Source organism: Protopterus annectens, chromosome 3.part0 (assembly GCF_019279795.1).
Source record: "Protopterus annectens isolate FY-2018-M chromosome 3.part0, PAN1.0, whole genome shotgun sequence".
Classification (NCBI taxonomy): Eukaryota; Metazoa; Chordata; order Ceratodontiformes; family Protopteridae; genus Protopterus; species Protopterus annectens.
In genome coordinates, this window is record NC_056731.1 from 1827097946 (window position 1) to 1827116806 (window position 18861).

Here is an 18861-nt window from a genome sequence, read left to right on the forward strand (position 1 = left end):
TGGGAGTCTATTCCAGATATAGTTGTAGTCCAGTCCAGGGTTTGTGTGCTACAGCCATACTTGTCAACCTGGTAGTGCAAGAACTGTGGGGGACAATGGGCCAAACATAGGGAGATATTTTAAATATTGCTCTTATACACTTAGACAGTTGCTAGAGTAACAGAGTTTGTTTTAGCAGACATCATCCGACATATATGATGTCTGAGACTGAAATGTGTGTCATTACTTACTGACATAAATCCTCAGAACCACTGACAGACAGCTGTTTATATATTCATAGGTATAGGTTTGTCATAACTGGTTCTCAGTACTGACACAGTAAGGAAGCAGCCATTTATAACCTGGCACTACACTGACATTTAGAAACCTGCTGTCCTACTAGGCACTGTGTAGGTTACTCCAAGCAGTGTACTGTCAAGATTTTTGGCCCCCTGTACCTGAATTGTCCAGCTTTCCTGCAGTAATTGATAGTGACTTGTGGATGGTCTGTACTACTCCTACCATATGTCTAGCTGACATGCAATATAGTTTGCACAGACAGTCTTGAAACATGGACCCTGTCAAACACAGTACTGTACTTAGACCACTAAGCCACAAGAGCCAACAGTAAGTGCTGCCTACTTCCAGACAGTATCAAACATGCATATATAGAACTCATTGACCCCTGCATATTGTGGACATGCTACAAGTTTGCAGGCTGATTGGGACAGACCTGGGACAGACTTGGGAATGTGTGCTCTGCTGCTATTACCCTACAAATGTAAATATTCCTGCATTTCTATAGGAAGACGGGTGTGTTGGGGAGACAGGGGCTTACCGCTCAACTGTACACATTTCCACAGACTGTGCAGATGTTTGCTTGACATTTTGGTTCCATTTAGCATAGTATTGTACTTGCCTTGGGGAATACTGGCATATCACTAGAGAGCAAAGGTTAGACAGTTATGACAGACATTTGAGTTTCAGACTTCTTACCCTTCAGAGAAGTAAGCAAGCTGACTTGCTGTGAGAGGCTGAGAGGTGTGTATGTGACTCCAATGTTGACATCCATGCATGTGACGTATGACCCTGTAGTTTGTTAGTCCCTCACATATACAGCAGTGGGGTTTGTCACCTAGGGGACTACTGCATATTCTGGGTAAACTAGCATTTGGTGGACATTTCCTGTTGTCCCACATAGCTGTCAGTTGTCTGCTGCTATCCCTGTTGGTCACCTCCTTCCCATACATGCAGTGATACCATATATATGCTAGTACAACGTAATACTGCATTAACTTGTTGTTAAGAAGAGTGACTTACCATGTGCCTGCATCAGTTGTGAGGAAAGTGCTTGATGGCTGACTCTGTGAGATGCACACAGTATACAGCCTATACATGGTACAGTACAGGTAGTGTGATGTGTGTGGCATCCTTTTTACTGTGTGTGCACGTTGAAGAGAGGTGTCAGTCCCTGGGTCCCTAAGGTGTCTGTGTATGTGCTATGCATTGCCTATTTGCTAAGGCCAGGGTGTATTAAGCATGCCTATGTCTGCCTACAGGGAGTGGCTCAGGGGGTTTCTTCGAGTCCCCCTGTGCCTGTGGGAATCTTGGCAATAATGGGGGGCCCATGTCTTCCTTCCCTGTGATGTTTCTGCCGCAGCTGTTTCCGCAGGATCAAATTGTGTAGCATGGCATGTACTTTGGACATGTGTGCACATGTGGCTAGAGAGTACTGCAGGGATCCTCCAGATATGTCAAGGTAGTGGAACCCTGACTTGAGCAGCCAAAACACATGCTCTACAATATTCCTAGTTTGTGTGTGTGCCTCATTATGGCATGCTTCAGTGTGTGTGTGTATGTGTGTGCATGTGTGTGCGTGTGCATGCGTGTGCGTGCGTGTGCGTGTGTGTGTGTGTGTGTGTGTGTGTGTGTGTGTGTGTGCATTTCTGATGGGTGTCATCATCCACGGTTCCAGTGCCTAGACAGCATACCCCATGAAATGGCCATATGGGATGTCCCCCTGGCAAACACCTGGTACAGCTGTGAGGCATGCCAGATGTGGGAGTCATGATAACTGCCAGGGCTGTCAGCACACACATTCATGATAATGCCCTGGGCAATGCACATGACCTGGCAGTTGATGGAGTGATAGCCCTTGAGGTTGATGTACACTCTGCTCTCTTCACTGGGTGGTGCTTTGATGTGGATGTGAATGCAATCTATGGCACCCATTATCTCTGGGTAGTGTGCTACATGGTGGAAGAGATGCATATTGCTGGTCCTATCCTCAGGGGTGCTGGGGAAATAAATGTGCTGACTGGCATGTCTTAGCATGACATCCAGGAACTGGTGGAGTACCCTGGATTCAGATGCCTGTGGGACCCCCATGATGTTGCCAGTAGGTCTTTGGAAAGTACCTGTAGCTAGTATTCTTAAGGCTACACATACCTTTGTTTCCACTGGGATAGGTTCCCCTTGGTTGGCTCTGGGCCTGAGATGAGGCTGGCAGAGCTTGGTGAGTTGCTGTAGTATGTTCCTGAAAGTAAATCCTGAAAGGATACCCTGGGTCTGAACATTCTTCTCCTTCTCGGTCTGGGTTGGTTGTCAGCATCATCCTCATCACTAGCCTCAGTCTGTAGCACATAGAGATATAGCAAAGCAGCAGCAGCCCCTATCATTTTGTCAGTTAAAATTCCCAAGTGTGTACTCCAATGGTGCAGAGTTTGTGGGAAAAAAACAGACTGAAGGGTGTTTCTATGCTTTATACTGGTGTGCTGCAGATGCTGCTTGTGTGATTGGCTGACTATGATACATTCCACCTGCCAGCTATATTAGTGAGGGGTTTGAATGGACCACTGTGAGTGGCAGAGGCCTTATTTGTGATTTGTAGTAAATTACCTTTATTCTGCAGTTTCCTTTTATTTTTGCAATTTCCTCAATGTTTAAGCTCCATGGCATGCTGCTCAAACTTGTGGAGCTACTGTAAACAATATTGAGCAGAAAGGGTCCTCCCCTAAACACCAACACCCTTAGCTGTCCTGAAACCAGCTAAGCACAGCTAAGCAGCCTCAGACACACACCCTTGCTTAGCTGTGCTTAGCTGATTACAAATAAAAGCTGTGGCGCTCCAATGTGCTTAAACCAAACATCAAACACCCCCTTTTCATGTCAGCTGCTTCTTATGCCTACACCACCCCATTATAGCTCCTACATGGTTAGGTACCCATGAACATGGTCTCCCAGTTTGATATTCAATAAACTTAGCTCATTTCCATACCTTTACTGGGTTATACCCTAGTTACACCACTACACCGGAGCCTATGTCCTTAGCAACCACTGTTACCAGTCATTGTTATGAGTCTGCATGCTGCCCAGTTAGCAAAATTATTGGTTCACATTTAATTGCCTTTTTTACTAATTTTTTTTTTTTATTTTCTGCACAATCACATTTGCATGCTGCTGCGCTCTGCTTAAACAGCCCCATATATACAAAAAAAACCTTTTGATTTTTACAATTTTTCAATACTTTTGCATGCCAATGGCCATTGGCATGCCTAATGATCATAATACATTCTTTACTTTAAGTTGTCATGCAGCCATTTTTATTTTTGTAGTATTGTCTGCAGTTACTAACCAGAAACATTTCTGCTACGGACACAGCTCCAAAGTGGATGCCTATCTGCTTCCTGGATCACAAATTCACCTCATTTGCATGGTTTTCACCAGGAAATGAGGTGACTTGCATTATTCCATCACATCCATGCTGGAATAGTGCTGGGAGGCTCATGCATGCCCCCAGCACTGTTTCCTGGATCGCAAAGGCTCCAAACTCCATGCTTGAGCCATGCCATTATGCTTACATGGAGATTAGCTCCATGTATACTTTATTGAATTACCCCATTTGTCTATTACAGTGCCATTAATGTTCTGATTTTCAGTTAGTGTTCTCTTTTTTAAAAACACGTTTACTTAGAGTTTGTTACTGCTCTCCTTGTTTGTCTGCTCTCAGTGCTGCACATGTTTTAGAACCAGACACCTTGTCAGTTTGCTGCTGCTTTCCTCTTTTCCTTCCTGTCGCTGCTGCATACATTTTAACTGCTATATTTTCTTCTGGCACATCACCTAGTTCCTTTTCTACATTACAATCCTCAGCACCTCTGAAAAAGTTATTTGCCATCTCACCTCATTAAACAGCAGCACTATCACCTGGATCATCCTGCTTGATTATTTTTGACAAAACATCATCTGCAAGCCCTCCTGATGCCAGCTCTGTTATTTGTACCACTTTAACAGATCCATTTACTTCCTTCTCTATGGAAACAGCTAAATGCTGCTCATTTGTAACATTCATCATACATAAATCTTTGTTTAAATTTGGAAGCTCCACATCAAACAGATTATTCTTCAAATTCTCACAATCCACCTCCAAAACTCTCCATACCTTGTCTCTCCTCCTACATGCTACTGTTTCTCTTAGGCCTCCTCCTTACTGCTGTAGGAGTCCTACAGCACCATTTAGCCGCTCCAAAGAGTAGGGTCCTTTATTTATATACAAAAATAGCTATTATTTACAAAATATTTACATATGTACAAATATATAATTATACATATCTATTTACATATATTCATAATTTCATTTACAATCATGCTAAATTTTCATCCCTATTAGACCCCTTTTTCCATAACCACCATCTAATTTTACATAATATTGTTGCTAAAATCCATTTACCATTAAATATAATTTCATTTATTCTTTCATTCCATATAACCCATATAACATAAAATAAATTTTTATCTACTTTTAAATATATATTTTTACTTCTATTTTTATAATATACATATTTCATTTCCATGTTTATTTTATCTACTTCTTTTATAGCTTCAAAAAATCTTCTTTACATAGGTTTCCCCATTACTTTTTTACTCCTTTACATTTCAAAAACAAATTTTCCATAGTTTCTTCTTCTTGACAATGCAAACATATTCTATCACTTTTCTTTTTATATGCTATGTTTCCTTTTACTGGCAATTTATCTACTACCAGGTGCACAAAAAAATCTTGTAATTCTACTTTATGATTACATTATTTGCTTCTTATTTTTATAGCTTTAATCTTTTTTATTTGTTAGAGTTTCCCATGATTGGGCATAGTTATGTTTTATCATTACATTCTTAAACCATACTTTTCTATATTTTTATATCATCAATTTTTATTTTCCACAAAATGTTTTCTCGGTGACATTTTATTTCTTCATTCATACACTCTCTCTCTTTTACTGTTTTTGCCATGCTTCAAAATTTATCATACTTATATTTATACAATTTTACCACTAATAGACCCTCCTTTTCATTTATCCACATTAACGATTTTCAAATGTAATGAAGCAGTGTATACTACTGGATTAATTGACCCTAAACTCCCTTCTTCTTTATTTAAATACAAAACTCCTTTTTTTACTATGTTTAATGTAGAACCCCATATAAATGAAAAAAAAAATCTGCAATAATTCCATTTCAAATGCTGTTGGCAATATAAATACACTTGCTAAGAAGGCTTTTTTCCTATCGGTACTGAATATATCAAATATGCTTTTTTTTTCTGAGTGATAATTTATATGTTCTCCAGAAAAGACATTCTTCTATTGTTTTTTCCCATGGAATTCTACTTATAGCTTTATTCTCAAATGTTATACCTAACACAGAAATTTCATTCATTGTGAAATATATACCCTCAGTCTTTACTACATCAGCTAAACATTTACTTTTCTCTTTATATAAAGCTATGCCTATCATCTCTAGACACTGATGTGTGTAAATTAGTATTTCTTTTATTCGAATTTTGCTTTTGCAATTATTATAATGTCATCTGTATATATTAACAGATCTGGAATTCTTAACTCTTCAGGTGTTATGTAGCCTACCTCCTTCATTTTGTAATTTATTTCACATACTATCACATGTATAACTAATGCAAAGAGTATACAATTCATTGGACATCCCTGTCTTACACCACTCTTCATATGTACTTCTTGGCTTAACCAGCAATTTACAATTATTCTTACTTTATCATTACTATAAGCTCACATACATAATTTCCTAACTTTCTCGCTTATATTATATTCTTTCATTATTACCCATAAGATTTCAAGTTCAATTGTGTCAAATGCGTTATTAAGGTCTCCTATAATGATTTTTGCTTCTTCTTTTCTATTCATACTATCATCCACAATTTCTCTATCATTAGTAATTCTTGATAACTCTCCAGTTTTATACTTTATATATGCTGTCTTCCATAAAATGTTCCATGTTATTTTCAAATCTCTTTTGTATTATTTCCATAAAGATCTTATTATCATTATTATTAAATACTACTGGCCTCCAGTTTTCAGTTCACTTCTGTCTTCCTTCTTCCATATGAATTTAAGTATTCCACTACATAATTCTTCTTACATAAAACCTCCATTTAACCATTAATTCAAAATCTTTAATATATGTATATATATATATATATATATATATATATATATATATATATATATATATGTATCCATCAAACTAGTGTTTCCCCAGTTTTACCTTGTCCATAGTGTTCTCCTCCACTGTCTCCTCTATCAGTTTTTGTAAATGTTGTTTACTTTCTGGATCATTCTACTTGTAACTTATCCATCTCTTTCCCAAACTCTCCCCTGTTCCCTTTCTGATATTATTGTCTTTGCTACTGCTACATGGACTGGTATGTATCTCCTCTTTATTTGTATCTACTACACCATTTTTAGGGTTTCCTCTTTTCCTAGTTTCCTGTCCAGTCTATTGTTCTTTTTACACTTGGGTTATTGTGGGCTCATAATCTTCCCTCCCGCTTTTATCTTTAACTTGGCCTTCTGGAGTAGTACCATACCCCCTTCCATCCTACTCATTCTGCAGAGTACTTTTTTTTCTTTTTGATTGGGTGCATTGCTTCCTAGGTTCCCAGTTACCAGTTCATAGGTTAGTACTAGGCTAACTGCCCTTGTGAGCCATTTTTTAAGCCTAGCAAGTTATCCCCTGTGAGATTCAAACCCTGTACCTTGTGCTTGTAAGGCAAACACCTTAACCATTAGGCCACTCTCCCAACCCTGTTCAGTTTGCAATTCATTCTTTTCTGTTCTCTTTGATTTTTTACCCCTCCTGCTCCACCTATCTCTACCTCTGAATTTTCTCCTTTCCTGTGTTTTTGCCGACCTCGACCTTCTGCCCTTTGGTCTTTGTCTACACTCAAACCCTTCCCCCATATAGGTGGATTTGTTGCTCTCCAACCTGCAATTTGAATAACTCTGGACTTGGATAATTCACCTTGTCCATTTTTTCCAGTTCTGTTTTGAACCTGTCCTACTTGCTTTCACTTCTCTATGATTGTCTCCTATCTGCCATTTAATCATATTTATCGCTCCACTTTCCCATAGCTACTTCTTGTTTCTTTTGCTTTTGAAGCTACTTTTGTGACAGTTTCATGCATTCCTTTCCTTTCTGCTCTAATATATTGCAGTCAAACCTAAGACCAGTATTTGCATAATTATTTATTTCTCCACTTCTCCCATTATTGCTCATATATACCCCAAGACTTTTACCCACTGTGTCAAAGAGACAGACTACTTTTATATGAAAATACAAATATTATAAAATGTAGTATATCATATGAAAGACCATGTAACAGCAATTTGCCTATTTTTGCCCATTTACATTTCTATTACTGCTGGACTAATTCTTTTTTTTACCTTTGAATAGTACTGCATGTTTGCAGATCTCATTAGTCCTTTTCAGTCTCATTTATCACCTTTTATTCTGTCACTTTCATGACTTTATTCTATCAGTTCACTGCCATGCAGTTATGACCCAATACCTGCATATGATGGGGTTCATTGAATGCATCCAGTCATTTCTTTTTCCTTGTACTGCCTTTAATTTCTTCTATCATCTCTGCCTGTAAGGCCATGTTGTCCAATTCTTAGGTTCATTGCTTCATAGGTATATACTACGATAACAACCACCAGGACCTTTATAAGCTTAGCCATGTAATCCAACCCAGATGTCCCCATATGTATCACAGGCATTTATTACACACCCATGATGGCTTCCTACCTCTTGGTCTTATTTTCTGATCCAATTTTCTTACCACTGTTCCTTTCTGATTTGCTTCCCTTCTCATTTGACCAGTCTAGTCCGGGAATTAGAATCCACCAAGACCTCAGATGCAGTGATTCTTTTTAGATGGTATGTTCTTCTTCTGCTTCTTGCTCCTCTGGTTCTGCTTCAGCTGTGATCACTGTCAGACTCCCTTCTCCTGGATTTCTGCATTGACTAGTTTTTGTTATTCTTGCTATTTCTTTTTTGTGTGTGTGTACTCCCTTCACATTTCTTCTGTTTTCCATGTTCTTTCCTCCATTTCTGTAGTTTATTATGCCCAGGAACGTATCTCTCTCATGTATTCTGTCAACCTCACTTTGTCACCCTTGTTTATTTCTTGGTTGGCTGTTTTTCCCATTAGAGCATCTACTTCAAATGTTCTCCATGACACCTGCAATCCTACCCCCTCTCTGTCACTTCACAAGTTTGTCTGTCAGACCATTTCTGGTGTGGTATTTAAATTAATTTCTTTGTGTCTCTTATTTCAGTTTCCACCTTTCATAGTGTCTGTAAACAAAAGTTGTGCTTCTCCATCAGTGCAGAGTTTGTGTCTTTTCCCCTTCCATATTACAGTTGAGGTAGCAGTGTAGTTAATCCATACAGGAATTCACTGGGCTTTCAGTGGCCCTAACAAGTCATCCACTCCTTTTCCTAGTTTATGCAGTGGATAAAAATAATCCTTCACTAATTTTATGAATATAATATTAAAGGGTATCAATTTAAGTGTTTTGCCTTGTCTCCTAATTTCTTCCGTAATATTATAGCTGTGCAGGTATGCTAACATACGTCTCAGCTGTCTTCTTTGTACACCCCCATTTCTACCAAATCTGTTGATTTTATTATTGGTTCTTACACTCTGGGCATGTGAAATCTTGTTTCTAGCAATTCTAGCAGCATTCTTTTCAGTTCTATATCCAGGACATGTTCTGATACTCCTATTACCCTTATGTTGTTTCTTCTGGAGCTGTTTTCTGGGTCATCCAGATGTCCTGTTTGCTATTGCAGTTTTTTTTCTGTTTCTGTTAGCCTTCTATTGTATTCCTGCACCTCTGATCTCAGAGCTGCTTTGTTGTTGTCCAGGTCGTGGGTTATTTCTTTCAGCTTGTTCATTTCTTCATTTCTTTTTGCTGATTGCCTATTGTTCCCCTCATTAGGTTTACATCATCAACAACTGCCATTAGCTTCTGGAACAGTTTACAAAGTTGTTCTTCCTGCGCAGCTGCATTAAATTCTACCAGCTGTTTATTCCTTTTATCTTTGTCCCCCACCCTGTATTTTTCATTTTTTTTCTCACCTGGAACTTAGTTTTTAATTACTATTTTTCTGACCCTTTGTCCAGAACTCGGAGCCTAAGCAAACATCTTGCTTCAGCTCTTTGATGACCTCCATTGGTGTTATTTTGTTTCATATCAAAAAACCTCTCGAGAAATCTAAAGCAAGCAACAAGGGTGATGGATTGAGAAGGGATGTTCATTTCTACAGCGATGGCTCTGCGCAGAAATGTTAAACTGCAAATTGCAGAAAATACAACTGCCTCATGTGGTATAAACATCCAAAAGGGATTCTAGGCAGTGCTGCCCCAGTGTGTCTTTGTTAATCTTTTTAATCATGAAAGATCTAGCAGGAAGGCTGGTGGTAATTAGAGGCAGACAATGTGATCACATGCCCTAATTTATGAAAGATGTAGCAGGACGTCTGGAGGCAATTAGATGCAGGCCATGTGATCACATGATTGCATTTCTTTACTACTATCAGTTTGTGTGCAGATAATTGCATGTTCACAATGCATAATGTACATCAAGACTCTCTGACTATCTGCCAAGTTTTTTTTGGTTTAGCATGCAAATGGTTCAACAATGTCTTCTGAAAATTGGTGATGATATTGATTTTAGGTTCTGTGTTACAGGAACTACACTGGCCAGTGATGCAGGAGGGAAAACAGTTTCCACCTTCCATGACAAATAGGGGAAAATAATTGGGGTAAACTCCATGATAAGACTGACAGCTTACTAGATAATTGGATATGGAGGATAGGCTCACTACTGTGGTAACTAGAATGACAATTCTCCCACCTCTTTATGATATTTTGATTGGAATTCAAGCAAATGTTACCCACAACTGACCATGGATGGCTTATCTAATCCTCTTCTCCAGACAAATAATGTGTTGTGAAACATTTTGAGACAGTTTCAAGTGTTTTCATGATATAAAATTAGTTAAGAAAAACAAATGCTATAGCTGTAAATCATATGCCCACTCATATGTATATCATATGCCCACTCATGACATGGTTTAGCAATACACATATTTATGAGGACATTATAAGATGAAGTATTTAGGAGTATGGATTATAAAGGATTCAGTTATAGCAGCTAAGGATATGTAGAAAAAGACCAAGCAAAGGATAACACAAAAACTGAGAAACTGCAAGGTGTTGTTTATGAATATGGATAGCAAGATACAAAAAATTAAAATGTTTTAAGTCCCTTTAGTTTTATACATAGGACAGGCATAATTTTATCAACCAGAGGAAAATTTGTGGACAATAACTAACAAAGAGTTTAAGGAATTTATCAGAGAGGGAATTAGTGCAAAAGTTAAGTGGGATAAATAAATTCTAACAATAGAACAAGGCAGTTTAGGAATATCTGATGTCGGCGGCACAGTGGTGCAGTGGTTAACATTGTCACCTCACAGCAAGAGGTTCTCCGGTTCGATTCTCGGCTGAGGTGCCTTCTGTGTGGAGTTTGCATGTTTTCCCTGTGTTCGCGTGGGTTTCCTCCGGGTACTCCGGTTTCCTCCCACATTCCAAAGACATGCATCTGGAGCATTTCTCCCCGGGCCTCCGCTGAAAACAGGCTCTGTGGAACCTAGTCGGACATTCCCGGTCAACAAATGTTAAATAAATAAATAAATAAATGGATATTTTACAGCTAAACGGTGAAAGCTCATATACATAGCACAAACCGAAGGTCATAATTCAAAGTGTAAAGGGACGATGATGAAGTGGGGGAGTTCAAGAAATAAGTAGAGAGAGAGAGACTGAGATGTTGGATGCAGATCTTTAAGGAAAATAATAGCTACATTATAGAATATTATATTAATGAAAATGCAACTAAGTCAAAACATGAATGCAAAAAAGGAGATTTTAGCAATAGGGATGACAGCAAGCAGAGATAGAGAAAATAGGTGAGGGGGGATGTAATTTACTGGAGAAAACTGGCAAAGGAACCAAGGTACTGGGATCAAATAACTAGAAAAGGAAAGATAATGGAGTTGCATGAGGCCAGGATGTTTGGACTGCAGGTTAGAGACTGTTTCCCTATCAGAGATTAATATCAGAGCAAATAGAAAGGGAAATGGGAATCCTAAGTGAAAGACCTGCTCTGCTAGAGTTGTTAGTCCAATCTCGGACAGAAGCTGCCTTTAAAAGGCGATAATTAATGTTGCATGTAAAATGTTGCATGATAACCATAAGAATCCATCAGAGGAGGTTGGAAAAGATTGGAAAGAGAGACTGAAAAAGCAATTTACAAGAAAACAATGAGAGGACATATGTATTGCACCCAAAAATCCAACAAAGTCCAGAAGGTTTAGGAATTTTGCTTAGTATCTTTATACCCCAATCTTCTTTCAAATAATTTTTCCTCTGTCAGATAGTAAATTATGGAGGTATGATAGGGAAAAGAAATAACTGGTGACATGTTTTTTGGGGTGTGTAATGAATTGGCAGATTTGAAAAAAAAAATCCTTTGGAGTACTCTGCCAGAAATATTGTCTGTAACTAAGGAAATTATTCTTTTGAGCTGGAAAATAGGATCTGAATTGTTAAAACATAGTATAGCCTTATTAAGTTTAATTATGTTGGCTGCTAAAAAAGCAATTAATAGAAAACTGAAATCAAAATAAAAACCAACTTTATTTGAAGTATTCAATATTGTAAAAGTGATGAAAGAACTGGGAGAGTGAGCTTTAGAAAAGGGAAGAAGAAAACTACATAGAAATAAATGGAATTTGAGGGAACAATACATGCAGAATAATGTCCAGGAAGAGTGAAGTTTAAGGGAAGGCAGGAATTGGGTGATTTAAATAATGTTGGACTAACCATTTTTGTTATAAAGAAATAGATAATGTAATGTATAATGTGTGCAAATGGAAAAAATGTTGATACATTTTGCTTTCTTTTCTATTAATGAAAACATGCCTATGTCTTAAGTGATACTTAACGAAGGTGCTAAAAAATAAAAGAATTGTTAACATTATACACAGAAGTATTTATTTTAATCTACCTGTCCATAGAACTGACTCTGATGGCTCTTCTACCTGCACTCAGTCACTCCATTTATTTTGTGGTAGTATTATCAGGGAATCCACAGGTGAGTTAAGAGCCCCACGGCCCTTTCTTCCTGACTAGGTGTCTCCAGTCAGCTCATCTGCTCCACAGCAGAAGCTAGCTGGTAGACAGTAGATCAGGTTTTGTGGGGTGGCCTAACATCTCCTCCAGTGAAGCACCCCCTTCTCTGTGGTATCTGTTCAAAGATGCACTATTGCAGACTATAGCATGACTATAGATAGTATGACTCTACACGTTGAATTCCTCTCAGCTTACTGCATGAGTTGCACATGGAAGCAAAAGTTCTCTAGACTCAAGCTACACTGGGTGAACACCTAGTGCTCCTGCTAGGCATCAGCAGTAGTGCAGCTATGGCAGGTAAAGTGGGCAGCTGCCATAGGTGTGAAGTACTTGGGCACATGATCAGCTGATCAGTCTTCAGTGTAGGGTGTTACTTGCATTCCAATGCAGGGTTTGCATTTATAACCAGAACTGAAGCACTTAGTGCTCCTTGTGTGGCATAAACTCTAGCAGCTGCTTGTTACATTGTAGCAAGAAGTTTGCTACAGTTTAAAATGGAAAGCAGAGGAAAGCAGATCTTTTTTATTAGAAGTGAAGTGCTTTAATGCACTGTGTGGCATAAACTGTTGCAGTGGCTTGTTACATTGTAGCAAGCAGTTTGCTAAAGTTAAAAAGGAATTTTTTTTGGCTCCTCAATTCACGGAAAGGTGGGTCTGCAGATATAGAGATGTCACTGGGCACCAGAATAGCTTGCTACACTTCTGAGTGACACCTATGTACAAAGGTATTAATATAATTTCTGGGATGGGGAAGTTTACTGGATTACTTAGCGGCATTAACTAGTATCGGTATTCTATGGTATTCATAGATCTTAATATCTTATAAAAAGTTATACAAAGCAAAATTAGACCACAGAGATTCTGCAGTTTGCTACATTTACATATAAATATAGTTGGGCTATTGTTTTCTGCAAGTAACACAGAGCATTCTCTAGTCACACATTTCTGTAATGCTTTAGTAATATTGTTATCACATGAGCATTATTTCTGTTTAGATTTGAATGTACTTGTGAGCGAATATAAATGTTTGCATTCTTTTATGATCAGAAAATTAATTAAAGTGATAAAAAATTAAGACCACAGTATGAAACTCATTAGCAGCTGTTATGTTTAAGTCTAGTGTGATCTGCTAGACAACCATAGCAAAAATGCTACCTGGCAATCATTTGTATAGCAATTTTACTTTAAACTTTAAGATTACAACATCTGTAATCCTGCATGTCATGCAGACATACTACTGGGACATCAGAATGTAAAGCAAAAAGCACAAATTACATTCCCCATGTGCAATAAATAAAGTCTTACAGATTCACTCTAAATGCAGGAAATCTTAATTTTGTTTCTGTTCAAAGTTCCAGCTCTGGTTTTCTGCATTCAAATTTTAATTCTCAATGAATGATACAAATGCTAAACATAAGTAATACCTCAACACAGAAGCATGTTATGCCATCTGTGCTTGGCATGAGGTATGCCATACAGCTGTCTGGAATGCCATAGCCAATATCTCCTAGCAATCCACAGCTTTTTAAACACTGGCACATCTGGACTTAGAAAGACGAAAGTGCGGCCAGGGAAAATATGTTAAAGAGAAAAACACGTGAAAACATCATATGTATAAACTGACCTTATAAAATGGTGGCCTATCTTTCTTAAAGAAAACTTAATAACCTTGCTCCGTTACTAATTCACAATGTTGCTGCAAATATTGAAACTAGTGGACCATTCCAATACAGTTAATTTTTTTTTCATATTTGTGTTTTGCTGTCTTGTTATTGGCTGATTTCTGTACTGATGGCCTAATGCTCATATGATTGTAGAGACAGAACAGAATAACCACTAACGAGATATTGGCCAAATTTTTATTAAACAGGAAATAACCAAAAGGGCATGTTAAACTAAAATTTGTCTTAGGGTGTTGAAGCTTATGGTTTCTCCAAAGTATGCAAAACACCAGTAAAAGTAGTTAGTGTTGTGTGCTGGCATCTGTCCTTCATCTGCTATCTTAAACAGCCAGCATCATAAGTGTATTAATTCTCTCATGATGTGGCAGATAGATGGATGCATGCCGAAGATAATGCAAAGTGTGTACAAAGCAGTGATCATTTGAAATACCAACATGGTAGGGGAAACTTGAATAACATGGAGAAATAGAATGTCATACTGTTTATTAAGTAATGCAATAAAGAAAAATACAATTGTGTCAAGACTGCATTCACAGTATTTAAGCATTTTGATAGATTTCTAGTGTAATAATAATTATTGAATATGAGTAACTATTACATTTAAATATATTTCTTAAAAAAACTACATACATGAACTACACATATTCCAGTTAGTGAAAAGAGGTTAAATTAATTTACTCTAATGGTTAACATACACATTTCAGCTAGAAACATTTTGCTATTTAACAGAAGAGCAAAGCATATCTCTTAAGCTATTAGTGCAAGAATTCTGGACAGAGATAAACAATTAATGGTGGGACAAAGGTCCCAAATCAGGGAGAGATTTTAAATATTGCACTTAAAAAGTTAAAAGGTTAACAGGTTTTGTATAGTAAACATTTTTTGAAATTACAATGTCTAAGACTCAAGCATCTGTCGTTATTCAGTAATTTCAATTCTCAATCATTTGCCAGAAAACCACATATTTTATGAAGAAAAGACCAAAAATATGAGGCAAAACTCTGAACATTCAGTGAAAAAAATGAACAGTTGAGAAATATGGGGCAGAGCAAAGATTCATTTCTAAGTGATGAATATTTGTTGGTTAATGATTATAAGTTTTATGTAGAACTATAAGACAGAAAAGCAAGAAAGGGATCTTACAAATAGCAAGTGGAATAATATACCTGAGGAGTGATAGGACCCTGTTAACAGAGGGAGCAGGGGATTAAACAAAAAAAAAACCATAGGTACTGTAAACATAGACACACACACACACACACACACACACACACACACACACACACACACACACACACACACACAAAGGCACACTTATACATGTTAAAGAAGATAAGAAAGAAAAGGCTATAAAATTAGAGGCTGCATTTCATCCAGATGAATTTTGATATGTATATAACACAACAGACTGAAACCACATCCACATTAGATGCATTGTAGTGGACATACAAATATACTTACTGAGGCATTGATGCAAACTCAGAAAGAGTACCAAATGATGGATATAATTACCAAAAAAAAGGATTTTACAGAAATGCGATAGTTATGTACGTTAGAACAATTCACAAAGAGTCTGAGTCTCTTTAACTGAGGCAAATTACATTAAGACAGAGACAGACTGAAAAATAGCATAAATCTGATGTATAAGAATTGTCAACTAATATTATGCAGAATGTAGAAAATATCTTGCAGGCTGTTTCATCTTGTAATTCTTTAACTTTTTCTGACATATTTTCTCAAACAATGCAAATAATGTACTCAGTATACAAGTATTTTTCTAGCTATGGAAATATAATATACTGTGCAATTTCTTTTGATTGAAAAAGAAAAACAGTAGTAAAGCCAGACAACAATTTAGCCATGACTTAAGCTTCATTTAATTGACAGTGCACTTAAGTTTGCTCTTACATTGTAGGATGAAGATATGTTTGGTGCATGTGTGTGTGTGTGTGTGTGTGTGTGTGTGTGTGTGTGTGTGTGTGCGCGCGTGTGTGTGTGTGTGTTTCTACTGGGATAATTATAGGCTTGAAGGAATGGGTTTGTCACTTAAGCACTTAATTTGAATTCCATTCACCAATGCAAAATACATCAAAGAACAGAATATTGAATAAAGTGTTCTTCAAAGCAAACACATCTAATTTAACTATTTTTACAAGGGGCAAACCCCCTTTCACCTTTTCTGCCCCACTAATTTAAATATACCAGCTCTGTGATCCCACAATACTGGGCAAAATAGAAAAAAAAATCCTTTTTCCTCTATTAAGCAATTTTCAACAATGAATGGAGTTCCCCTGCATTTCTTTGATATGCATGACATTCAATCACTTTAATTTCAATGTAATGCATGTAATGCATTTGAACAAACTGCACTTTGACAAAGTCAGTAAACTCACTATACCACAATAAGTTAAATCTTAGTAGAAACTTTTAGCGAAGAACACGAGTCAAACTTGCATGTGCATTTATTATTTAAGTTCATTTTCATACCTCTCATCTGCCCCTGATTTTGCAGAACATCCCTAATGTTGTATTGCATTGTATTGTATTATATTTTTGCCTTGTCCCTCAAAATTTTTTTGATTTTTTGGTAAGTCACTCAGGATTACAAAGGTGGCAGTTTCACAAAACTATATAACTACCGCCAACAGCCTTATTGTCACCTCTCTCTAAAATACTAGAAAAATGTGTTTATTAGCAAATCTTGGACTACATTCTCCTAGAAAACCTACTCTTCCCCACCCAACATGGTTTCTGTCCTAATCACAGTATAGCTACTGCTCTTATCTCTTTTACTCACTATAGCTCCCTTGTCAGAGACAATAACAAACCTAACTCCTGTCTCTTCCTGTAACTTCCAAAAGCCTTTGACACCGTCTCTCACCTGATCCCCTGTAAAGCTTAGAGCCATACCTAAGAAATAATTGCCCTCATTTATGCACTCTTTATCAGTCTAACTGAAGATTAGTGTACCGTGTTATGTAACTTACTCACATGCCATCAGGGCAGTTGGAGAGGTTACAATGATGCCTCACAAACAGAAATAAGAGCTTGTCTTACAGTGAAAGACTACTGTAATGCTTTCTCTTCTCTCTAACTCATCACCTTCTTAGAGAAGACCTTTACCTGTACCTGACATATAAAGCATTAAGAATCCTTACTAGATGAAATCACTTGTTTAGAGTAATCCCTGCTGACCTGAACAAAAAAAAGACCTACAGCCACAATAAAATTTAATAACAAGCATGCCATAAAATGTGACAACATCATATCTCAAAGATTTGCACCCTGTAGAATATCCTCTAAATTATTCTTAGTGAATCAATCTGTACCTTAAAGAGAAAGAAACATGACCTCTCATGAGTTGCAGCAATGGTTCCACGGCATCCTCCTCCTCAATGGCCAGTAGGCCTTGTATCTGTTCATCAAACTTATGAACCTGTGAACCTATAAGCTCTTGTACTATATTGACCTATTTAAATTTTATTCTGATGACAACTCTCTTCTTACGTTATTCTTCATGAAAGACAGCAGCTTGTGAAGGGCACTGATTCTAGAACAGAATCAAATCATTTAACAACAGCTGTGCCAGGGAGAGACATAATGCACTCAAAATATAAGAAGAACTCCATGTACACATACAAATAGGGAAAGCATCAAATAGCAAAATGAGTGCTGTCCAGATATTACATTTTAAAATTAGAGCTTGAAATCAGAAAGTTGTTTTAAAAACAGTTTCAACCAAGGTGTATATTTAATAACAGAGGGAGTTTTTGAATTAAGTTTAACTGATTGTTTAATTATTCCATACTGCAATATATTTCAGCAGTAAGTTGTTTACTTATTCCATACTGCAATGTATTTCAGCAGTAAGTTATTTAAATGCATCATGCCACCAAAGAAGAGGGAGGGAGATATGGGTTTTATTTTATGGTTATACTAACATTTTGGTGTGGGAAGGGAGATGTATATGAAGATAAGAAATTGCGTCATATAATTTTTATGGGTTTTTTTTTGCTTTTTTGTTTTTTTACTTAGAGGAAAAGTACAAATCATGGTCCTGTTCTTACACAGTCTTGGCTAAAGTTAATTTAACAACTACTATGACAATACAAGTCACTTAATGGTCACACGTAGCCAAATCTAAGATCAAACATTCTGATGTAAGCATCTGCGATATGTTGAAATATGAACTTCAGCATTCGTAAACTAAAGTTAGCTGACTGACATTTTAAAAGACTGTATAAACAGAGAACAATTAAAATGTCTCCAAAGAAGAGATCATATCACACTAAGGAGTTACAAAGCATACCAACTCTTTATTAGACCCTAATAACCCAATATTTAACTCATATTCCTATTTATCTGACAGAAACTGACAATGGTTGAGTGTCAGTTGATTAAAGTAATTGTATCTCAAGATAATGAATTGCATATAAGTTGTTTCACAGGTTTTAAGATGTAAAACTTCTTGGCTTAGCATTGGTCTGTTAGTGAGAGGGATTTATTTTTATTTTTCAAAATAAGCCTTATAAATGCCAGTACAAAGAATTTTATGTCAGTACAAATAAAAGGACATTCTCTTAACAAACATATTCCCCTAACTACCATAAAAATGATGGTCTGT